Source organism: Giraffa tippelskirchi, chromosome 7 (assembly GCF_054371585.1).
Source record: "Giraffa tippelskirchi isolate mGirTip1 chromosome 7, T2T-mGirTip1v1.2.pri, whole genome shotgun sequence".
Taxonomy (NCBI): domain Eukaryota; kingdom Metazoa; phylum Chordata; class Mammalia; order Artiodactyla; family Giraffidae; genus Giraffa; species Giraffa tippelskirchi.
This window is the reverse complement of record NC_137281.1, coordinates 31,632,900-31,659,333: the sequence shown is the minus strand read 5'-3', so window position 1 is coordinate 31,659,333 and position 26,434 is coordinate 31,632,900. Positions and strand designations below refer to the sequence as shown.

General features: G+C 38.0%; 1 protein-coding gene across 4 annotated transcripts in view; it reads right to left on the bottom strand.

The window, feature by feature from the left end:
- CDH8 (cadherin 8) overlaps nucleotides 1–26,434 on the bottom strand; it is a 1,308,359-nt gene that overhangs the window by 467,485 nt on the left and 814,440 nt on the right. For all 4 annotated transcript variants that reach the window (XM_081511605.1, XM_081511603.1, XM_081511604.1 and 1 more), the window contains one exon: nucleotides 15,226–15,345. The gene's annotated coding sequence lies outside the window, so the exon portion shown is untranslated. The remainder of the gene's footprint in view (nucleotides 1–15,225; nucleotides 15,346–26,434) is intronic.

Here is a 26,434-nt window from a genome sequence, read left to right as displayed (position 1 = left end):
AGGCAAGGCCCAAGCGCATCTTGATATCTAGAGGTAAGATAATATCATCGTGAAAACAGCCTTTGTGTCATAAGAATCAAGGGACATAACTGGCTTTTTTCTCCTTCTGTTGCTTGATCTTCAACTTCGTATTATATGACAAGGTAACATTTTTATGAACTAGTTGAGTGTCTGTGATCAGCCTTCCTATGAAATTAGTTTTGTCCCAAATGCCTGTTATTCCAGTTGTTAAATTACTTCACGTCATGCTCCAAAGCTTATATAGTATACAACAATCAAACGGGAACAACACTTTGCATAGCATTAAGCGCCAAATATTCTCTGACACTCCAGTAACTGAACGACAGCCAAAAAATATGTGTTTGCTAAGCTTCCTTGCTGTCCCGGTTGCCAAGTGAGCCCAGCTTGGGACATATTGGCTTGCCAAGTGTCAGTACCATGTTAATATTGTTATTATTCTCTCTGAGTGAAGTATATAATACCATTTCCTCTAAAGGTATTATTGATAGTGAGGATTACCATTACAATTTATATAATTATTGCAGCACCAATAACTGAGTCCCCTTCATCAAATATTTATGTAACTATGCTGGCTCTTACAGCAATTCGGATTTTAAAGGTGTTTGATGGACTGTTTCATAGAATCTTTGCTACCCAGCTGAATATTTAATTCACAAGTGAGTTTCCTAGGCACTCAAGAATAAGGAAAACTAGGGAAGTCAATAAGATTTTGCTCACAGGTCAATGAGGATGAACCAGGGGGCATTTACCTGGGTGAGAAAGCCTCCTGCTACTGTGATCAGCTAATATTTTTTCCTGCTTTTTATAATCAAGTGGAATAGTTCCTCCTTTACTTTGCATCGAGTGCATATCAAAATTAAAAGAACTTGTTTTGGTAAGTGAAAGAAATAAAGGAGACATTGCAAAACTACTTAATATATGGCTGTATGGTCAAGACAGAAATCTTTTTCCTTCCCTGATATCACAAAGGACATAAAAAAATCCTCTTGGAACTCTGGAGCTCAATCTCTTAGCCATTTTGAACCTTGGAGAATATCGTAAGTAACTTCTTGGTCTATCAAAGATTTGATATGGGGATTCTCAAAAGATTGAGAGGGGAGGTGAAGACTTATTAGAAGAGGGTGTATGTGGGGTAGGCAGGATATGATGTCATGGGTATTTGAGTGGGGGTATAACAGAAATGAGAGAGGAGGAGCCAAAATAGGAAAAAAAAAAAAAAATCCAATTTTTCCAGGCTCTGTAGAAGAGCCATATTACAGGGGCCTGATGCAATCTCTCTTTAGGAGAGTGATGCTTTAAAACCTACAAGTATTTACTTAAGAAAGGGCAATAGGGTTATGTGCATTCTTAGCGTTAAATTAAAGCAGTGTCTGGCATGGTATTAGAGAGCCCCCACCACAACTGTACCATGAAGATGATGGGCCATTAGCCTTCATTAGCAAATCGGGGCCTGGGCTAACCCTGCTCTCTGATTATACAGACTGTGATACAGTCCATGCCACTTAATCTGGACCCAGGTAACAAGCACATCTTAATTAAGATGCCCCGCTGGGAACCAATTTAATGCAATATATATAATAGGATTTCAATTCTGGTTTAGCGTCTTTGTGTGAGATAATAGGGGTGGCTGGAGAAGCTTTATGTCACTAATTTCACAAACTGAATACAATCTCAGTATCTCAGCATGAGTATTTTGAAAGCTCAGAGGAGGAAAAAAAATGAAATAACATCAACTATTTTAGAATGGTGTAAAGGGAACAGCTTTTAAATGCCTTTTCATCATTGTCTCATTTTTAGAAGCTATGTTTAAGTGCACTGATGATAGCATCCATTGATCTCTTTTCTCTTTGTGTAGGGGCTTTGGAGGCTATTCAACATGTCTTGAATTAAAAAAACAGTGCTTTTTCCCAATTCCTTCTTTGATAACTTGAAGGAGAAAGAAGATTTGCCCTAATATACTGAATTGAAGAAAAAATAAAGTAGATTATGAAGAAATCTTTAATAAAATTAGAGTGCTGGGGATATGTTTTTAATGCTTTATGTGTTGATTTTTATGACAACAGAATAGTTCAGTTTGATCAAAACTCATACAATCATCTGCTTATTCATCTATCCATCCATCTGCCCATTTATCCACCCATACATTTATCTCTTTTCCATTAATTTGTTTATTCAGTCATTTACTTCACAATCTTTACTGAGTACCTATAAAATCCCAAACCCCTTAATAAATGCTGGATATTGGCATATGAATAAGTTAATGTTTGAGGAAGCTACCTTCTCTACAGGTTATACACACAAAGCAAACTAGACCAGCAAGGGCTATTGATGTAAAGAGCATCAGGATGGGGTGGAGGTATGGGAGGAGTTGGCACGTGGTCCAGAAGATGGACCTGATGATTCATTATGTAAATGAGTAGGACTCTATGGGGCCTTCCTATAGCAGACCCCACCCCCTCCACATACACCATATCCTCTGCCTGTCCCTTGTCTGTAAAAAAAACAAAAACAAAAAACTGCCATCTTGAGAGACCTGCCCTGAGTCACAAAAGCCTGGCTCAAGAATCAGTGATTGAGAGGATGGAAACATGTAGTGGCAAAAAAAAGACAAATGGGAACAACTACCAGGAGAAGTGGCAACAACTAAAACAGTAAAGCAGTCACAGCAGCTGTAGCTCCTCCCTGAATTACATAGATAACAGGATCTGATGCACATTTCCCAGTTATTTTATAGATGTTAAAACCCCACCAAATGGAAGAAGTTAATTACTTGATGACCATGAGTATGCAGTCCCCAGACTAGCTGGAGCCTCAGGATTGATGAGGTTAACGCCTATGACACCACTCCGTTATCTCATGATCAACCAGTCAGAGGACTGTGCATCAGCTGATCATACAGCCTGTGACTGCTTTCTCTAACTTGCCTTTAAAAATGCTTCCCTAAAACCCACTGAGAAGTTTGGGGTTTTTGAGCATGAGCTGCTCTATAGTCCTTACTTGGCACCTATAATAAATACTGTGTTTTCTTCCACCACAGACCAGTGTTAGTAAACTGGGTAAGTGGACCCAGGTTTGGTTCAGTAACAATTTTAGTAAATATTGGGAGGTGGTCTGAACCAGTGAGAAGTGACTGGAAATTGTAATTTAGAATTCTATACAAAATCTTTTTGAAGTTCTTTCTCCTCAAGTCAGTTTTAGTCCAGAATGTTATCTGCTTCCCAAGTTTTAGAATTTCATCTACAACATAAAATAGTTCCAATATCTTAATACATTCTATTATATATATATATACACACATATATGTGTATATATATATATATATATATATATATATATAAGATATATCCACTTATATCTGTATCTTTTTGCCACACCTTAAGCTTTCTGCATGGCTTATTACTCTTACTATTTCTCTCTCCATTTATATTCTAAGCATTTTTTTCAGGTTACCCTCTTTTTTGAGAGGGTAGGGTAGAGAATGATGGCAGGCATCTTTCACATAACTCACTGAACTGTGATCCTCACATGAGTGAAGGCCTGGTATACAAAATAGGAAAGCCAACTTCCTGGGGGCTTACATATTGATGAGCTTTAAGGAATAAAAGGTAGGGACCTTGAATATATAACCTCTATTCATTTCGTTTGCCAGAGACTGCAAGAAAGCTCACAGCAGTGAACTGTAACAAATGGAAACCTTGATTTTGATTGCATCACAGTTTTGGGACTCACGGTAGATGAGTTAAATGCCTATGCTTAATTTAATTAACTATTTTAAAATCAATTGCATTTATGTGAATATCTCACATTTAATATAATACCTACCAGTTATTATATTATATCCTTAAAACAATTATATTCTTTAAAGCAAGCCAGTACATTTTGATATCTTACCTCACGCTCTTAAACTCCATAAGTTTCCTTAGGCCAGTTAGCAAACAGCTATTCAATAAATATAACTAACTGGTGTTCTAACTTCTGCTAATGCAGATTGTATGTTGTAAACCAAACAATGGCTAAGAAGTTATATTTTGCAAGCAAGTGTAGAGGAAAGGTATTAGATTGTCAGAGTAGAATTTCAAAGCTATTTCCACTACCTTAGGGAGCCAGAAATTACGAATAATAATCATACATATTTATTATAGTGTTTAAAACTTTGTAAATCATTTAATGTGCATTTCATCTGTTCATTCCAATGATTCATCTCTGACGGCCAAATCATCACTTTCCTTTTACACATTAATAACTTCGTATTCTGAAATGTTGGCATTGAGCAAATCGCTGAAATAGTTCAAACACAATCATGGGGGATTTCGAACTTGGGCTTTTTTTTGGCCCCAAGTTCATGTGACTTCAAGGGTCTCAAGTGACAAAGAAAATCTTATACATTTGTAAGGTTTTAACAAATGGCATTTTAGTGTCTCCCTCTATGTTATCATTGCTGTTCAGTAGCTAAGTTGTACCCAACACTCTTGCGACCCTATGGACTACTGCCCACCAGTCTCCTCTGTCCATGGAATTTCCCAGTCAAGAATAATGGAGTGGGTTGCCATTTCCTTCTCCAGAGGATCTTCCCAACCCAAGGATCTCCTGCATTGGCAGGGGGATTCTTTACCACTGAACCACCAGGGAAGCCTGGTCTTCCTCTACAGATCTTCCTTAAAACTTTTCTAAGTGACAGATAACAAAAAACAAAATAAGACCAAAGTTAACACCAATAAAGCACTTTGAATGTTCAGCACATCATTTAGAGTGCTATGCTGTGTGTTAATCATTACAGGTCTCCTGTGGAACAGCTGTTGTTATTATTTCCATATAACTTACTAAAAGTTGAAGAGGTTAAGTGACTTGCCCTGGATGATTTAGCCTTAAGAGCTGGTGTCCAGTCCTGGCCAGCGAGACTCTTAGGAACACCAAGCTCCCCCTTTTGCTGGTGTCCATAAGGCACTAGTGTTTATTGCCTCATATATGCCATCTCAGAATTCTAAATTTTATTCTAAATTTGAAAGGCATGTACCTTTGTCTCCTGTTATTGCCTAGGAAATTGCTGTTCTGTCATTTCCCATACAGAAGCATGAAGGCTTGTCTTGCAAACCTGAAATTCTCAGCAAACCTCAGTGCATTATTATCCTTGAACTGTTTAGTTTGCTGAATTATTTCTAAGTTGTATATTTGTCTTTGTAAGCGGTTGCTGGTGGCCTGGGACAACAACAACAATAAGACACCCTTTTCAATTAGCTCAAAGATAAATGCGTTAATTAGAATGAATGAGGCAGCTGGAACTTACAGAAATGAAAAGTCAATCATGCTTTTTCTTCCTCTGTTTTTCTCTCCCTTTTTTTCTTTCTTGCTCCTAATACACCAAGGTCTCTGGTCTCTCCTCTTCTCTTTTGCTTTTTTTTTCTTTTCTTTGTTTTCTATTACTCTGGCTTTCTCTGCTTGAGTATGAGGAACATGGTTAGAGAACAGACATGTGGACACAGCAGAGGAAGGAGGGATGGGACAAACTGGGAGATTAGTATTGACATATGTGCATTACTATGCGGAAAATAGGTAGCTAGTGGAAAGCTGTTGTGTATAGCACAGGGAGCTCAGCTGAGTGCTCTGTGATGACCTAGAGGGGTGTGATGTGGGGGAGGGGAGTGAGGGTGAAGGGAAGCGCAAGAGGGACGAGAATACATATAGCTGGTTCACTTTGTTGTATAGCAGGAACTAACACATATTGTAAAGCAGTTATACTCCAAAACTAAGATAAAGTAATAATAAAAAATAAAAAACAACAACAACAACAAAAAAACAATGAACAAACAAAAAAGACCACCATTATGTGATTGATTCAGGAGCATCTCTCTTTTAATTCAAATTGCTAAGAGAATATGGGCTTCCCTGGTAGCTCAGATGGTAAAGAACTTGGCTGCAATGTGGGAGACTCCAGTTCAGTCCCTGGGTTGGGAAGATCCCCTGGAGAAGGGAATGGCTATTTCTGAGTTTTTACATTCTATTCCATTGATGTCTTTGTTTACTCCTCTGCCAATTCCACAGTCTACTAGGTATCCCTTATAGCTCAGTCAGTAAAGAATCTGTCTGCAATGGAGGAGACCTGGGTTCGATCTCTGGGTTGGAAAGATTCCCTGGAGAAGGAATTGGCAACCCACTCCAGTATTCTTGCCTGGAAAATCCCATGGACAGAGAAGCCTGGCAGGCTACAGTCCATGGGGTCACAAGAGTCGGACACGACTTAGCGACTAAACCACCACCACTAGTGTAGCTATGTAATAATTCTTGGAATTGGCTAGACTGATTTCCTCTTACTTTATCCTTCCTTTTCAAAATTATTTTAACTATTGTAAATACTTGGCATTTCTATACAAATTTTAGAACAATCTTGTTTATATCCACAGAAAATTGCTGGGGTTTTGACATGAATTGTATTAAATCTGTATATCAGTATAGGAAGAATTGACATCTTCACTATATGTGTCTTTCCATCATTAAACATAGCATATGTCTTCACTTATATAGATCTTCCATGAGTTCTTTCACCAACAATGTGTACTTTTCAGTAGAAAAAATGGTGACACATTATTATATTAACTTGTTTCCTAAGGATCATCTTTCTATTCCTAGCATAAAATCACTTTGTCAGAAAAAAAGAGATATACATGTTATATCTTCAGTTCAGTTCAGTCGCTCAGTCAGGTCTGACTCTTTGCGACCCCATGAATCGCAGCACACCAGGCCTCCCTGTCCATCACCAACTCCCGGAGTTTACCCAAACCCATGTCCATCGAGTTGGTGATGCCATCTAACCATCTCATCCTCTGTCGTCCCCTTTTCCTCCTGCCCCCAATCCTTCCCAGCATCAGGGTCTTTTCCAAAGAGTCAACTATTCACATGAGGTGGCCAAAGTATTGGAGTTTTAGCTTCAACATCAGTCCTTCCAATGAACATCCAGGACTGATCTCTGTTAGGATGGACTGGTTGGATCTCCTTGCAGTCCAAGGGACTCTCAAGAGTCTTCTCCAGCACTACAGTTCAAAAGTATCAATTCTTCAGTGCTCAGCTTTCTTCACAGTACATCTCACATCCATAAATGACTACTGGAAAAATAATAGTCTTGACTAGACGGACCTTTGCTGACAAAGTAATGTCTCTGCTTTTAAATATACTATCTAGGTTTGTCATAACTTTCCTTCCAAGGAGTAAGTGTCTTTTAATTTCATGGCTGTAGTCACCATCAGCAGTGATTTTGGAGCCCAAAAAAATAAAGTCTGACACTGTTTCCACTGTTTCTCCATCTATTTCCCATGAAGTGATGAGACCGGATGCCATGATCTTAGTTTTCTGAATGTTGAGCTTTAAGCCAACTTTTTCACCCTCTGCTTTCACTTTCATCAAGAGGCTTTTTAGCTCCCCTTCACTTTGTGCCATAAGGGTGGTGTTATCTGCATATCTGAGATTATTGATATTTCTCTGGGCAATCTTGATTCCAGCTTGTGCTTCTTCAAGCCCAGTGTTCCTCATGATGTACTCTGCATATAAGTTAAATAAGCAGGTTGACAATATACAGCCTTGACGTACTCCTTTTCATATTTGGAACCAGTCTGTTGTTCCATGTCCAGTTCTAACTGTTGCTTCCTGACCTGCACACAGGTTTCTCAAGAGGCAGGTCAGGTGGTCTGGTATTCCCATCTCTTTCTGAATTTTTCAGAGTTTATTGTGATCCACACAGTCAAAGGCTTTGGCATAGTCAATAAAACACAAATGGATGTTTTTCTGGAACTCTCTTGCTTTTTTGATGATCCAGCGGATGTTGGCAATTTGATCTCTGGTTCCTCTGCCTTTTCTAAAACCGGGTTGAACATCTGGAAGTTCACAGTTCATGTATTGCTGAAGCCTGGCTTGGAGAATTTTGAGCATTACTTTACTAGCATGTGAGATGAGTGCAATTGATAGTTTGAGCATTCTTTGGCATTGCCTTTCTTTGGGACTGGAATGAAAACTGACCTTTTCCAGTCCTGTGGCCACTGATGAGTTTTCCAAATTTGCTGGCATATTGAGTGCAGCACTTTCATAGCATCATCTTTCAGGATGTGAAATAGCTGAACTGGAATTCCATCACCTCCACTAGCTTTGTTTGCAGTGATGCTTTCTAAAGCCCTTGACTTCACATTCTAGGATGTCTGGCTCTAGGTGAGTGATCACACCATCATGATTATTTGGGTTGTGAAGATCTTTTTTGTACAGTTCTTCTGTGTATTCTTGCCACCTCTTCTTATTATCTTCTGCTTCTGTTAGGTCCATACCATTTCTGTCCTTTATCGAGCCCATCTTTGCATGAAATGTTCCCTTGGTATCTCTAATTTTCTTGAGGAGATCTCTAGTCTTTCCCATTCTGTTGTTTTCCTCTATTTCTTTGCATTGATCGCTGAGGAAGGCTTTCTTATCTCTCCTTGCTATTCTTTGGAACCCTGCATTCAAATGGGAATATCTTTCCTTTTCTCCTTGCTTTTCACTTCTCTTCTTTTCACAGCTATTTGTAAGGCCTCCTCAGACAGGCATTTTGCTTTTTTGCATTTCTTTTCCTTGGGGATGGTCTTGATCCCTGTCTCCTATACAATGTCATGAACTTTCGTCCATAGTTCATCAGGCACTCTGTCTATCAGATCTAGTCCCTTAAATCTATTTGTCACTTCCACTGTATAATCATAAGGGATTTGATTTAGGTCATACTTAGCCCTGCCTATGTATTAGTCTCCCTGATCCTAATAACTGTGACTAATGTAAATAGAGTTCAAAGAGGACCAGATGACCTTTAGGGAATCTTAGGATCACTTTTACAGTAGCTATTGTATATTGCTGACCATTTCAAAGTTGAATGAGCAAGGCCAGTGCTTCAGCTCCCAAAATAACTGTTTACAAGTTGTCTTAGTTTATTAGATCAAGAAATTTTGGTGAAAAAAGGGAACTAGATTTCAGAATCTAAGACATGGGCTAATTTTCCAAAATAGCAAATGGGATCATTGTCTCTGATATGTTTATGGTCTAGAAAACTTTGTTTTCTATTCTGAAGCTCACATACTATTACAATCTAGGGAGCCATAAATTAGTATAGATTTTTTGGGAACTTATGCTCATTGAGTCAATCTTGCAGTTTCAAAATATTCTACAAAGGTAGTGTTAATAGCCATTCTAAGTGAGAAACATGGAGCAATTTATACCAAATATTAGTCAGCCTATCAGTAAAAGCTGGTTCATAGCAGGCATAAGCAACTGACGATGTAGCTGCTGGCACAGTATTTCAGACCTTAAACAGCTAGATTATTTGCATGAATGAATGTTGCTTGGCAATGGTTGGTTAAATAGACAAAATGTTAATAACCGCCAAAATCTATGGCCTTAGGGAGACAGTATAATTCCCTCCACTGCCCAGTCTTCACCCGCTGGTAGCCTTCTCTGATGAATGCTTGTTTCCTCCACCAAGTGTTTACTTGGTAGTAAAGTTTCATTCAATCTTGTACATTCTCCGGTTGACAATGACTAGTGGGCTTGCTCAAGAGGCCCATTCTTGGGAGGAGGGGACAGTGAGTTCTCCTTGAGTTGAAAGGAGTCGCGGGGAAGAACTGATGGAAATGAGTACACTTAACAGATGCACATCAATGCTGTTGACTCAAGATAATTGAACAGAGGCCCTCAGCTCCTGGATTGATGTAGGAAGAGAAAAGGCATCTTTACTGTGCACCAAAGGCCAGGGCGCGACGTACTAGTTTCACTGTACTGAATCAGTTCCCTGTGTCGGATTCGTGGACAGTCAGCCCACTGACATAGAAAATTCCATGTGTCTACAGAATAATATGTTAATAAAATTTTGGTTTAGGGAGGTTGAGATTCCTCAGTATATTAGAGAGATGTATATGTAGGAATTTCATTACATGTGGTAATAGATAGCAGAGGAATAACATTTTAAAAAATTTACTCTAACAAAATAAAGGTAGATAAGGTGACTTTCTACCTTACAATGATATACAACTATTTTGTTCAGTTTTTTTATTACACATTAGAAAATTGATGTTCAAAGAATCTGAGTAATTTGTTCAAAATCCCAGGATTCATTTGGATAGTTCAAAACAATAATTATGTTTTATTGATTTTTTTCCCCAATGCTCTTCTCTTTAGCACATCACTCAAAAATTAAAAAGAAAATGCAAACAGAGAAACCACAATCTTCCAATTTGGAAAAAAAAAGTACAATAGGGAGTTCATAGACAATAATCTAAATGTGTTCAACTGATGGTCTACTGAAAAGTTTAATCTTTCGAGGCTCAAAAGAGTTAATAGAATTTTTTATTACATTTCCCACTGTGTCCACTTTCAGTTGTCTCAAAATTGAACACAGAAAGAAGAACTTTCATTTTTGTGACTCTTTCTATTCCCTGTGTAACAATAAGACACTGATATTCTCAGGGTTTTTAAAACATGGTTGGAATGGGCTATGTCACTTTTTCTTACAGGCAACATGAGAATCAAAATTTCTTGATCATATCATTAGTTTGGGAAAGAGGAAAAATGAGACACTGTAATGAATGAGTCAATTATCAAAACTTTAGCCAGAAGTATTATGCGGGTACTATTCAAAATCTGCTTGAATAAAGAGTGCTTTTTTTTCCCCCTGTTTTTTTTTTTTCCTTAGAATCAATTCATATTGCTTTTTGATTCCAGAGATACAGGATTATTCATGTTTTGAAAAGTAATTCAGAGTCTCTGCTTCTAAGAAACTTACAGAACGTACAGAACTGAATGAGAGCGGCAGGAAGACTGTCCTAAATGTCTCATAGCCTCTCAAGAATGCACACATCCCAATGATGGGCTTGCTGCTGGTAGCGGCGCATGTCAACTTGCACGATCTAGCCCCAGGAGCATTGCTGACAGGTTGTTGTTTGTTTTACTCAGGATTAGCAGAAAATTTTTGTGTGTGTTTTACGTCACTAGAGTAGGAAGCACTGAAAAGTTGTACCCGCCTGTTTGATATTTTTGGAAACAGAATTCTAAGTTATTAGAAGAAGGAGTTGGGGAGCAGGGTGGCCAGGAAAGAAAAGAATGAGTAAGAATCAAGAAAGCCCCATCAGGAAAGTCCCACATGGAAAACTGAATTGATGGCAAGCGGGATTTCTTGCATGCAGGAGCGTTCAGTTCTGCTGGAGGAGGAGATGAAAGTTCTCATTGTCTCAGATAGGCAGAAAAAAGCATGGATCACATCTCCGTGTCTACCAATTTGTGGAACCTAATTTTGGCAATCAACAGTGAGAGTTATTAGGGCCCAGAAATCCTCCTCGTCTGGTCCCACGCTATTTTCTCTCTTAATTATCTACAAGGCATATCTCAAATCTACTATTTCCACAGATATCACCATTTCTCTCAAATAAAATTTTATTCAGATGTTTATTGAATCTTCTTGAAATGTATATCAAAACTTTCCCCTACACTGCCCTCTTAATAATGCCCCTCGCGTCAAAATTGCTCCTACTCTGAGCCTCTGAGACTCTGCAAATCTTTTGCATATTCTCTTTGTTGTGAAAAGGCTTCCTGACTCTACTAGCTTCTTCTCTTGGAAAGCTTGTCATGAAGAATCTTTGTCTCTGCTCCTAATCTTTAGCTTCTCTGAACAGACACACACACACACACACACACACACACACACACACACAGTCTAATCTTTCATTTATATAGATTTAACTTTCAAAACACCCGCCATTTGTGTGTGTTGGGACCCAGGACTCCCCTTTGTACCCCAGATTTTGGCTTTTGCTCATCAGATAACGAACTATTTCATTTTCTCACGTAGTGTGTCTACCTGCTGTCACCATTCACATCAGTAGCATACCAGTTTGTGCAGCTACTTGAATATTTATTGAGTTGTGGACAAGAGGGAAAAGTACCACATTAGTGATAAAGTGGAGTATCAAAAAGTATAATGAAATTACAAGATAGATTCAGTATTAAAATGTATTTTGAAAGCAGTCTAGGGTTAGCTGGATACTCATAAGCCAGCTATCCATATGCTTGATATTGAAACAAAAGAGCAAAACTAAAGAAGTGATAAGAAAATTTCATATTATGTTATCAAAATTTTCATCTGAAATAAAAGGTAAAATCAGTGATAGACTATCATACGTTAGTTCTCTGAAAACAGAATTACCATAATAATTTGTAATTCTAATATTTACAATTTGCATCTTTGAATTTTGGCTGCATTTTTAGAAAAGTATTATTTATGAGGTTGGCAAACTCCTGCATTGCTTAGCTGGACTGATGAACGTGACAATGACTCCTCCTTGCCCGTCTCTGGAATGGGGAAGAAAGATGCTACTCTTTTCATTTGTTGTGTGTGAGTGAAAATGAAGGCCCTGAGGTTAAGCTATCTCCTCTAATATCACATAAAGAAAGTAGGATAGAACGTGAATTAAAATTCAAGTTTTTGCCTTTATTCTAATGGTTCTTCTCATTTATTCATCCTAGGGGAGGGAGGTGGGTGGGGGGTCCAGGAAGGGGAACACATGTAAACCCATGGCTGATTCATGTCAATGTATGGCAAAAACTATTACAATATTGTAAAGTAATTAGCCCCCAACTAAAATAAATAAATTTATTAATAAAAAAAAATAAAAGTAAAAAAAAAAAATAAACACAGTTAATGTAACCCATTAAATATGTGGATACCTTTCCATAAGATGCCAAAGACCTATTAATCTTGTATGAAAAATAGTTATGACAATTAAATGACATAGAGTGATCTCTGATTCTAAAAATTTAATGAAAATCTTTTTTATCCATCTCCTCATAATATATCCCTCACATTGGAACCTTTTCCTTCTCTTATACCAAATATCTAAAATGTGATTTAATCCAACTCACAGAGTTCTTGTCTCTCTTCTTTCCCTCCTGACTTAGCATTTTATTATGCAGATGACTTCAGTTGCTATGTTTATTGTAACTCTCTTGCTTCCATGTATATATCAATCTTTGAATTCTACACAGTCATAAACAACAAGAGTGGATATATGATGGAAGGATCATTCTTCGACACCAGAGAGATAAATATTTAAAGCATTTATAAATCCTCTTTAAAACTCTTCTGCAAATATTTGGAATTTCACAAAGGAGCCGTGAATATGGACAATGTGAATATCTGTATCAGATTTTCCACAGCAAGAAATGATCACTTTAGAATGTATTAGTAAAACAATTAGGGTAATGAATGTCTGTCCTAAAGTGAGCATTTCATCTTGGGCAGTGCTCTAATCTGTTCAGATCTAACACCTAGAAGATGATGTGGTGTAACTGAAAGCAGGGAGTAGATAACAATTACAGTGATTTTTAAGCATCTACCCAGAGGGAGAAGGCAATGGCACCCCACTCCAGTACTCTTGCCTGGAAAATCCCATGGATGGAGGAGCCTGGTAGGCTACAGTCCATGGGGTCGCTAAGAGTTGGACATGACTGAGCGACTTCACTTTCACTTTTCCCTTTGCCGCACTGGAGAAGGAAATGGCAACCCACTCCAGTGTTCTTGCCTGGAGAATCCCAGGGACGGCGGAGCCTGGTGGGCTGCCATCTATGGGGTCGCACAGAGTTGGACACGACTGAAGCGACTTAGCAGCAGCAGCAGCAACAGAGGGAAGCAATTGAAGGCAGCGGTATTTTATCTCCTCACAAGCCTGAGCTGAATCCCAGTGAGTTGTGGCATGTTTACCAGGTGTTAAATCTCATTAAGGGCTTCTAGGGTGGTTGAGATGGTAAAGAATCTTCCTGCAATGCAGAAGACCTGGGCTCAATCCCTGGGTTGGAAAGATCCCCTGGAGAAGGGAATGGCTACCCACTCCAGTACTCTTGCCTGGAGAATCCCATGGACAGAGGAGCCTGGCGGGCTACAGTCCATGGGGTCCCAAAGAGTCAGACACAATTTAGCAACTTAGGCTTCCACACTTCAAACATCGTTAACATTGTAACCTTTTTCTTTAAAATGTGGATACAAATACCAATCTCACAGTGTGAGTCAGGAGAATAAATGGTTATAAAAGAAAGTATCTGGCATAGTAGAATGGATTCTCAATAACTCATATCCTTTACCTGTATCTTCAAATCCTAAGGGAGTTTGTGTTTTCTATTCTCAAAGCTTCAGCAAAAGTTTTTTAGATGAAAAAAGATAATATATATTTACAGTAGCTAATGTGTCAACCAATAAATATAATGTCAATGTATGGTAAACGCAATGTTGGTATACAGGCTAATGCCTAATAAAGTATAGAAAATTGTTGTGTAAGAAGTTTTTGGTGGCAGGGAAAATCCTATCAAGTGAATTAATATGGATAGGAGCAAGGAACAGAACTATAGTAGCAAACAGAAGGATATGAGGAGTAGACCTGAAATTTTCTCAATAAGACAGGTCATGGTGAAAAGAGAAATTCATTCACCAGTGAGGTCCAGGGGCTCAAAGAAGACAAAACTGTGTTCCAGAGGTATTTGTTGTTGCTGTTGGTTGCTGCTTCCCCTGCCCATCCACTATGGTAGATGAACTTACGGATTTAGCTGCACCTCTCCAACCTCCTGAGTTGAAGACAGAACTTGGATAAAAAGTGCTTTATCAGTTACGGTTCGAAATGTGTGGGCTGCTGAACTAGTATGCTGAGGCTTGAGTCACAATTAATTTGGAAATAAAGTGCATTAAAAGCTTTCATTCTGGAGAAGTAACCCCATAAGTTGACATAACTCAGTGTCAGACATAAGCAAAACGTCCTCATTCTTTCTCTCCCTGCCTTCCAGTGATGCTGCACCAACACTACAGCTCCCTTCCACCCCAGCCCCTGAACTAGAAACATGAAGTCTCCTCAGTCCTTTCTCTTCCGTATCCACTGACATCCAGTCAAATATTCCTCCATCTCACCTGACTTTCCCATCCCATTACCACTGCCCTTTCGTCCATAATTTCTTTCCTGGACATTTGCAATAGCCTTTTTCTCAGAATGGCCATTTTCAGGTTCTGTCCCTGTAATCTCTCCGTCTCTCTGAAGAGCCATCTTTCTGAAACTTGAATCAGCCATACAACTCTCTTGCTTGAGCCTCTTCCATGGCATCCAATGACAATTCACACTCTAAAAGCTGTAGCTATGTCACATGACTATCTTTGCAGAATCATGTAAGGCCACTTACTCCTTTTGCAGAATATTTTCAGCCATGCAGAATCGTCTGTCTTCTGAAAGTCATGGTTTCTCAGGCCCTTCTCTCTGTTCACGTGCTGTGTCCTTTTCCTGGAATTCCCCATGTTCGAGTCTGCTGGGAAAGCATTTTTTTTTAAGCTCAGCTTGTTTAATATCTTACTCTTTTATGAATCCTTGAATATAATTCCCTGCCAATCACCACTAACCTCCACCATCCTCCCAAATAAAAGATAATCCCACCCTTCGTTGAGCCCTACAGAATAGAGATGAGATACTCTGTAGTTGGACAGCTCAGTTCCTGATGGAGCCACTTCCCCTCCACATTATTTCAGCCAGACAAGTTAAACTTTCTGACCCCAGGTAACCCTCAGGAAGATGAGAATGATCATAGTGCACCTACCACATCAGGCTATTGTGATTATCCAGTGAGATTATATTTGTAAATATTTGATTCCGCATGTGGCACAGATGATGTGCTTAATAAATGATTGCTCTTTTTACTATGATCACCAAACACCATAAATCACTGTGATTAGTGTTGTCAACACTGGAGGGCTTGTTTATCTGCTATTTCTTTTATAAGACTTCAAGTTTCTTGAGGGAAAGAACCACATTTTCATCATTTCTTCATTCCTATACCTGTTGTCATCATACTGGTCTAGGACATGTTTTTTGAGGACATGAATAATTTTTTTTTTCCTAAAGTAAGATTTTTTCCTTTATGATAGTCTCATTTATTGGCATTCACATCCCTTGTGAGAAGGGATTTTCAGCAGTGGTATTTTAGGAAAACACAACTGTGCTGTACTTCAAAAAGACATTTCTTAGATGCCACATTTAAGTGAGAATACCTCAGGAAACAGTTTCTACACAGCAGGCTGTGAGATTAAACAGGGCTGCCCTTGGTTCAAAGGCCCAGGCAGAAGCCAGTTTATTACCTGCTAATCTTTGTAAAGTACACTACCCTGACCATTACCCACAGGTATAGTCAAATGCAATAAAACTCAATTTCCTTGGCAATATCTACTAGTAAAAGGAGAATGACTAGTAACTAATTTTTTTTTTTGTCATTGTTTAAATCAAATGCTTTGGAAAAAGACCCCTTGCTATCTAATCGTGAATCAATATTACCCAACAGCATTTCATAGGAAATAAAACTTTGAAATGAAGAGCCCCGGATAACCTAATTCACATTACAAATAAATACCTCTTTGGTGTTTTCTTTATGAAAGTTACTAAAATTAGATTACTGCATGCAAGAACCATAGAAATGTTCATACATTTTGACCCAGAAAGCTCAGTATGGAAATTATTAGTATAATCAAACAAATTAGGATGCCATTTATCTCATAGTTTTGGCAGGATTATTAAGTGAGAAGAAGCATGTAATTTCATTTGAAAGCACCTGCTATGCTTATTATCTAGTATATGTTTAGTTAGAGTCTAAATGTGTTTCCATGTTTTCTTTTGTCGTTCTTCCCTAAAGAGCAGCTTATTGTCTATCTGAGAGCAGTTTACTGGCCATCTATAGATATAAGCTCAATGTTTTCCCCCTTATAAGTAATTCCCCCCATAATATATAATCTTATATTAGGTTATATGAGACTATATAAGATATCATTATATCACTATATAAGATATCATTATAAATGTATATGATTATATAATATATAGGAGTTCATAATATATACAATTGTATATCTGATTAAATATCAATATATATGACTCTATATTACACACACACACACACACACATCTTTCCTCTAGTTCCTTCCTTCAAGGGACTTTCAGTGTTAGAAATAGCATGAAAAAAGTCATTAACTTACAGTAACAGCAACTGTTTATTAAGCACACTGACTTGTAAGTCACGCATGTGTGTGTGTGTGTGTATATAATTTCACATATCATAACTAGTTACATTTATATTTTATATACAATTTACTTCATATAACTTCATATACATATACACTATCACGTATATATATACATCATTACTAATCATATACATAGATGTATATATGGTATTCCATATAGGTATACAATTTAAACACTTTTACTAATAATTTGCATATGTCATTATACACGTACAAACACATAAATTGGTGGTTAAGTCCATGAAAGAATATATATATTCTCCAAAGTTGTAAAATGTTTCAATAGATAAAGTAATCACCCTTTTTTCTCTTTCAATGTGCTGGTAGGGTTCAGTGTTGTGATTATTTTGGAATGAAACTTTCCCAGTTGAAAACTATCCCTGTTTACCAAGCAAAGATCCAATACAGTATACAAATATCCAATACATATTTCATTATCACAGTCAAACATCAAATTACTTTAAATCCCAGCTAATCTTTCATGACTTTGCCTACCACATTGTTACTGATCACAAAGTACACAGATAGAAAACGTTCCCTTTAAAATATAGATAACACATTTTAATAAATAGTAGGGACAAGACACTGCCTTTTCAGATGCTGCCAACCAAAAGCTTACTAGAGGCTGCCAACAAAAGCACGGGAGGTGGATTCCTGTGGTAAAGACTCAGCTACTGGGAATTCAGCTAGCTGTATTTAGCTGCTGCTGCTGCTGCTAAGTCGCTTCAGTCGTGTCCGATTCTGTGCGACCCCAGAGATGGCAGCCCACCAGGCTCCTCCGTCCATGGGATTTTCCAGGCAAGAGTACTGGAGTGGGGTGCCATTGCCTTCTCCCTCTGGGTAGATGCTTAAAAATCACTGTAATTGTTATCTACTCCCTGCTTTCAGTTACACCACAGCATCTTCTAGATGTTAGTTGTCTAAATTCTAAATACTGTGCTTCATTTCATTTCTAATTTATGTCCCTGTCTTCCCCACATTTCTTAAGGTAAAAATTGATATGCAGCATCTTTTTATTAGTAAGAATTTCAGTGCTAACTGTGATGGGGCAAGGATTTACCATCTACTGAAAATTTATAATACATTCTCTGTTTCCTGCATGCCAAACAGATGAATAAGACAGTAAGAGCTATTTATAATTGTGGGTAAGAGATAACAGACTATAAATAAAAAGGTAACATATTTAATCATAAAATAAATATTAATTCAAAAGGAAATTAAATGTTTATTTTGGGGGAAAAATGCTCAGATTTTACCCTTACCTGTGACAATGTTCCCTATGCCCACCCTATCTAAAGGAACTACTATAGCATCCTTAAAATAACATATGTAGATGCAGTCTTTTTCAATATATTTTAACAATTCATATATTTAATATATATGTATAAAGTTTTTAAAATAATTCTGGCTCATCTATTAATATTATATCATCTGGGAATATACTTTTTGATTGAATCATTTATTCCCAGTTCTTCATTTCCCCACTATATTAGAATTGTGCATCCTCTTTCTTGTCACAGATTTTTCAGTATCATCCCTCAGAGTGGGATGAATTTATTGTACCATCCTATTAATGACTGACTATGGAACATGAAATGTGGGAAGAAGTGACTCTGTGCCATTTCCCAGCTCCCACTTCAGGCCAAAGAGACACTGGTCTTTGCTCATTCTTTTGCTCTCCTGCTCATGTTAGAAGTACTTTCCCCGTGGAGCTTACTGCCCCTCACCATGGATCTCAGAATGCATATTTGGATGTGATCTGAAGAATGCACAGTGAAGACCAAGTCCATTCAGCTCTGCAGCTTGAAGTCAAGTTACCAGCCAGTCCCAGCCAGGATCCAGAGCACCCCACCCTTAAGATATACAGGTGTGTTCAGCTGAGTTATTCAGAACTGGCCCTGAAGATATATAGGTGTGCTCAGTTGAGTTGTTCAGAACTGGCCCAGTTCAACCACATACATGTACAGTGATAAATGCTTATTGTTGTATGCCATGGGTTGTATGTTATGCAGCAATGCCGCAGAAATAGCTAACAGATACACTTTCCTATTTGTATATTTAAGTAAACTGTCTCTTAACATCCAAAATTGCATTTTAATTTTCACCTGCTTTGTGAAGCACTGATCTCCTTATTTACTTCTTCATCTCAAGCATAGTTTTTGTTTTTTTAACGTTTACCCCTATGCCCACAATAATATTCATTTCATTTTACTTACATGTCTTATCAGTGAATTTGTCTCTCTCAGTGAATGATAAGCTATTGGAAGGCAAGGACTGTGTCTTAAAATCTTAGGGGGCGATTATCTATCAGAGATTCTCACATGTAGCTGGTAGTAAATACACTTTTCTGAATGATGGAATGAATAGAGAGCTCAAAGTATTTTCTGTTCATTTGGTGTAATTTTTCCATCTGAGTATTCAACATGCTATATGTTGCTGTTTCAAAATTCTGGGTTAGAAGGAAGGTGAACATTAAACCTCAAAAATCGTAGCAGTGTCCATTTCTTATCATTAATTGGAATATACTTCAAAGTATCCTCTTAGTTAAATTCTAGAAGTCTCCCACCCCACTTCAAACATAATGGAGTGAGCTGAAAAGCCTCCCTTCTTAATAACTTGCAACTTAGCAGTTCAAAAATTATATATTCTGAGATTTTTCTCATTGTGCATTTTTAGCACTAGAAGTTTGAATCTTAGTGTAGGTTAGAAAAACTGATGATTAGGCCACTATTTGCCATGTGTGCTAGGAATTTAAAGGAACCAACTGGAAGAGTTGTGAAGGAGAGCTAATAGACCCGTGGCTTTATTTAACCCAGCACCTGACCAAAAATTTCAGGCTGAATTTGAGCCAAAGGACAAGTAAATATCATGTCAAATACTTGATAAAGATCTGTGGAAAATCAGAACATTTGATTTCTAGGGTTTTTTCCCAACAATTTTCAGTTTTATTAAATTTTGATCAGAGTGATATTTACAGAGATTATTATTTTTATTTTACAATATGTTAAATTTTTATAAATGTTCCATGTGTGCTTGATAAGAAGTCTATATCTCCCCTTGTGAGATAGTTTATTTTTATGTTGGAAGTCCTAAGGATAGTTCTTAAATCTTTACAAATTACCTGGTGCTTTAAATATATTGTTACAAGGTTTTCTTTTTTCTCTTTCTGGAAAGTGCTATTAATATTTTACAGTGGTTTTAATATGAATCTTGTTCCATCGTCTTAGTTTCTGCAGGGACTCCAATTGTACAGATGCTATTTTCTCTTTGACTGTCTTCAATTTCAACCATTTTTTCTCACACATTTTTACTTATTTAACCCATTTTCATTGCATGGTGTTTTTGTTTGTTTGTTTGTTTTCCTCAATGTCTTTTTAATATTCTCATTTAAATATTTTTTCTTTGAGCACTTTGGAATCTAGTCATAATTTCTAATATTACTTTGTCTTATTTTTCTATTTCTTTCCAGAGATCATCAAGTCTTATTTCATTTTCTCCTTTTCTCCCCATTTTTACTTTTACTTTTAAAATTTCCAACTCAAATTGTTTTTTCATATCCCTAAATGCTTGAGTATAGTAATTCAGCTTTGAATGCTGTGTTATATAGGTTTTTTTTGTTTCACACACACACACACACACACACACTCACAAATACAGACACAGCAGTTAAGAATATTCATTCCTTGGATATTCGGTGGTCAGACCCGTTAGTTTGTAATGGCTTATAAGATTCCTAGTTCAAGAGTGCCCTCTTCTGTCAGAGTAGAAAACTGTGTTTCTTTGTGTGTGTGTGTGTGTGTGTTTCTGTGTGTGTGTGTGTGTGTGTGTGTGTGTGTGTGTGTGTGTGTGTGTGTGTGTGTGTGTGTGTGTGTGTGTGTGTGTGTGTGTGTGTGTGTGTGTGAGGGACTGGAGATGGTGTTGAGTGATCTTGGATATCATCTACTTATTTTATCTTGCTGAATCCTGAATTTTATGCTTTTGATTTTTTCCCCCTTTTACTATCCACTTTCAAAAGTGTCTCTCCTTTTCTTTTCACCACTTCTCCCCTACAACAATGTTTAGCTTTTTTGTCTACCTGCATGCTTTAAGCATTTCATACAGAGGGCAGTCTATCTTTTTCTGATACGGTTTTAGAAAAATTGAGAAAAAAACTAAACATAGATCCTCTCATTTCTGTTCAGTAAAGTTTTCTCCAAACTGTACTTGGATTTCCACATTCTTGTGGCAGAAAGTGCAAAGAAACCTGGCTGGAATTTGGTGTTTATTTTTTAACTTACAGGCAATTTAGTTTTAGTTGTTCATGATCTTCATGTTATGTGTTGCAGTTAGAGTTTCTGTCATTTTATTTGTTTTATTGAGCTTTGCTGTTTATTTTGTTAGAGAAGTTGGGGGTATCAAATTTACATACCTGATGTTGCCTTGACTACCCAAAATTATCTGCCTAATAATTTTTACTGGGCATTGGGCATTGTGAATATTACATTGGTAGAATCTGGGATTTGTTGTCTTCTTTTGCAGACATTAAATGTTGTCTTGTTTGAGAGTTAAGTTACTTTCAGATCAGTAACTTGCTTCTTTTTAAATGCTGTTAGTGTTGGTGGACAGTAGTTATTATTCTAGAGACAGTTTTGTGTTACTACTAAGGGGTGATATATCTTTGCCTCCAGGGTATTCTGGGTGTTCAGTGAGCAACCTCCACTTTGATTGGTCAGAACTAAGAAGACTATCATAATCGTTTATCTTACAGCTTCCTGGTAGGGTTCCTTTGCTTGGGTTTATGGAATTATTCACTACATTCATGTAGCTTTGTACTCAATAATAGACCCATGGGACCTGTTGCAGATTTCTGGAGCTTTTTGTCTGTGTATCGTCATCCCTTCCAGTACCTTGGACTCCTTTAACCCTGTAATATCTGCTTCATAATCTCAAGAATATTGCCTTTCTGGAGTTCCTTCTTCTGTACTGGGTCTGGAAATCTAGGGGAATTATAAGGTTCATCTCACTTATTTCCTTTCTCTCGGGTATCATAATCCCTATCCTGCCTACTGTATGATGTCTAACTGAATTGCTTTTATTCACAACGCTTTTGATATAAATGTATGGTCTCTCCCTGTCAACCAATTCTCTAGCTCTCCGAACACGAACCGGATGCTGTATAATTCAACTGTGACACTAACCACCTGGTGTTAGCACAGTCCCTTCAGGTAAAGAGCTTGGTCCCACAAGGCTTGGGGACATCACTTGCAAGTCCCACGTTGCCACCTGTACTTTTGACCAACCAGCTATAAATCCAGAGATACCACGACTCTCTCCTCAGGTTTGATAATGTGCTACAGTGGCTCACAGAACAGCAGAAAGCCCTTTACTTACTATTGCCAGTTTATTGCAGAGGACACCATCAGGAACAGCCAAATGGAAGTGAGTAGGGCAAGGTATGGGAGAAGGTACACAGAGACTCCATGTCCCTTCCAGGTATACCTTCCTTCTAGCACTTTCATGTGTTCAGTAACCCAGAAGTTCTCCAAACCCTGCATTTAGGGGTTTTTATGGAAATTTCATTAAGTAATTATGATTGATTAAATCCTTGGCAACTGGTGATTAACTCAAACTTCAGCTCTGCCTCCAAGGGGTAGGGTTGAAAGTTCCAACCTCCTAATCCTTGGTTTTATGTGACAACCAGGCCCTCCCCGCTCCGGAGGCTATCTAGGTGCCCATCAAGAGTGGCCTCGCATGGAAGATCTAAGCAGACATTTCTCCAAAGAAGACACAGAGGGTCAAAAAGCACATGAAAAGATGCTCAACATCACTAATTATTAGAGAAATACAAATCAAAACTACAATGAGGTTATCACCTTACATGAGTCAGAATGGCCATCATCAACACACAAAAAATCTATAAACGATAAATGCTGGAGAGGGTGTGGAGAAAAGGGAACTGTCTTGCACTGTTGGTGGGAATGTCAATTGGTAGAGCTACAATGAAAAATAGTGCGGACATTCCTTAAAAAGCTAAAAACAGAGTTGCCCTGTGATGCAGCAGGGCTTCCTAGGTGGAACTAGTAGTAAAGAACCCACCTGCTAATGCAGGAGTTGTCAGAGATGCAAATTCCATCCCTGGGTCAGGAAGATCCCCTGGAGGAGGGCATGACAACCCACTCCAGTATTCTTGCCTGAAGAATACCATGGACAGAGGAGCCTGGTGGGCTACAGTCCATAGGATTGCAAAGAGTTAGACATGACTGAAGTGATTTAACATGCATGCATGATCCAGCAATCGCACTCATGGGCATATATTTGGAGAAAATCATAATTCAAAAGATATATGCATCCTAATGTTCATTGAAGCACTATTTATGACAGCCAGGACATGGAAGCAACCTAAATGACCATCAGCAGAGGAATGCATAAAGAAGATGTTGTACACATACACAATGAAATACTACTCAGCTATAATAAAGAACAAAAGAATGCCATTTGCACCAACACAGACAGACCTAGAGATTTTCATCTCTTCACTGAGTGAAGTCAGCTGGAGAAAGACAAATATCGTATAACATCACTTATAAAGTGAAGTGTTGGTTAGTCATGTCTAACTCTCTGCGACCCCATGGACTGTAGCCTGTGAGGCTCCTCTGTCCAGGGGGATTCTCTAGGCAAGGATACTGGAGTGAGTAGACATTCGTTTCTCCAGGGGATCTTCCCAACCTAGGGATCAAATCTGGGTCTCCTGTTTATATGTGCAATCTAAAAAATGGCACAAATTAACTCACTTATAAAACAAAAACTGAGTCACAGATGTAGAAAACAAAATGATGGTTACCACGGGTGGCCATGGGTAGATAAATTGGAAGATTGGGATTGACATATACACCCTCTTATTAAGAAAATAGATAACTAATAAAGATTAATAATATAGCACAGAGAACTCTATATAGCTTATATGGGGAATGAATATGAAAAAGAGGGGATATACGTATATCTATAACTGATTCACTTTGTTGTACAGCAGAAGCTAACATGACATTGTAAATCAACTATACTCCAATAAAAATTTTAAAAAAATACATGATTTGCACTGAGAGTAAATATTGCCTTATGAACCTTTAATTTTAGTTACATATATGTATATGTTTGTATATGTGTTTTTGTACATGTAAGTAAACTGTGTTTCACTGAAAAAAAAAAAAAACAACAATGACCTCATTTGAACAAAGGATGCTTTCTATCATGCCAGAGATTCCAAAGGTTTTAGGAGCTATATGCCAGGAACCAAGGACAAAGACCAAATATCTAGTCATATAGTCATCACATCAATACAAGTCGTTTCATATATTTTGTCTAGTTTCCCAGTTATATACATTGAAGACTTGAATCAGTTACTCCATTACCATGAAAGTGGAAGATTTGGACTGCATGCAGTTTTCAAAGCTCTGCAGGTGATACTAATGTGAAACTAGCTTTAAAAACCACCACTTTGGTTTCATAATGAGTGATAAGATGAAAGAACATACTGTATCTTGATAATTAAGAATGCTATAAATAGCTGATTATCATTGAGTGTCTATTGTACTGTAGCTGTTCTAAACACTTTGAAATAGGAATTAATCAATATCAGTTTTTCAGGTCCCCTTTAGTGAAACCCAATTCAATCTAGTTCTAGAAAAAAGAAAGCTGGGCAGTGTTTTGAGGACACAGGTAGGGCTTCCTCAGTGACTAAGATAAGGGAATCAAAGCAGATGCCAGGATACGTATGTTCTCTTTTCCCCTCTCTCTTCCTTCTACCTCTGCCTCTGTCTCTCTCTCTTCACCCGCCCCCCAGCCCCTCACAAACACACACCCTGTGTATCTGTTAGGCTCCTTTTGCTTGCAAGAAAGAGGGCCCTTGAATCAACTCACTAAATAATGAAGACAAGTGTTAACCAACATAATAGGAAGTTGAGTCTTTTCAGGGGGAAACAAAATTCTCTGGAACGTTTGATTTAGGGAGTTACCTATGTTATCAAATATTTAATTTTCTTCCCTGTCCTGGCACCTTCAATGTTTGTTCTGTGTTCCGTATAGTTTGTTGGTAACTACAGCTGTTTCATGTAGTACATGGAAACACCACCAACATACTGAGGATGGAAAAGATTGTCTCTTCCTAATGAGGAAGAATTTCCTGTAGAATATTTTCATAATTCCTTGGTCAGAATTGGGATATATACCCACTGCAGATTCAATTACTGGCCTGAGTGCTGGGGGTGAGGTGGGTATGAATAGTTGCCCAGCCACTTCAGGTGGACCTCAACCAAGGGAAAACTAGGTAGATCTCGTCAACCAAGGGAAAACCTTTGATGAAATGTACAGTTAAGTGCTAGGAGCAATCAACAGCTGCAGCAGGGGGACAGGTTCACTGTCAGAGAAGAGGGGCTTGGACAGAACATGTACCACATGCTAGCTACCTATTATAAACCCCCTTACACGTAGACAGATTGTGCATTTAAACCACTGTGTTTAACTGATCTGCTCAAAATGAAACAGTTGGGAATTGGAGGAGGTAGAATTGGAGGCCACAAGATCTGATTCCAAAATTGAGGCTTTTATTTAATATTAAATAAAATGCCTTAAAAGGTAAAATGTTTATGAACCTATATTCATATGTAGGTTCATGATTATCAGTGATCACCTCATTTCCCAGATGCCTTTAATATGCAATGATAATTTGTATTTTTCTTCTACTCATAGAGGTTCCAGAAAACTGGGAGGCATATTTTGTGCTTCTCTCATATTTGGAAGCCCGTTGGATAACTTAAAGGGGTCTGTGTGGGATCATCCTCTCTGTTCAAGTGATAATTTGAGAAGAAAGGCATTCTTGAAAGTACAGAGACTTGGTTCTCTCTCCGCACCTTAGAGGCAAGTCCAGGGGGCAGAATTAAGAGACAGCAAAAGGAAAAAGTCACATATATCACAGCAATGGGAAATCTTTATGGCTAAGTCAGCTCGCTACTGTGTGGCTGCTTTTTGATGTTGGTCAAAGTTTCCTTAGTGGGAGAGGCAGAGGGAAAAGGACAGGGGAACAAAGAAGTGATTTCAATTTCCAGGTCTAAATAAAGAAGGAAACAGCACATCCATCCAATACCTAATATGGGAGTTGGTGATGGACAGGGAAGCCTGGTGTGCTGCAGTCCATGGGGTCGCAAAGAGTCAGACACGACTGAGCGATTGAACTGACTGACTGATTTAAACCTAATCTTAGATTCTACACTTTCATAGAATCCTGCACGTCTTCCTCATGGTTCTTACTGTAGATGCCATAGGTCAGGTTTTCCCCCTAATAGACTCTGAGGT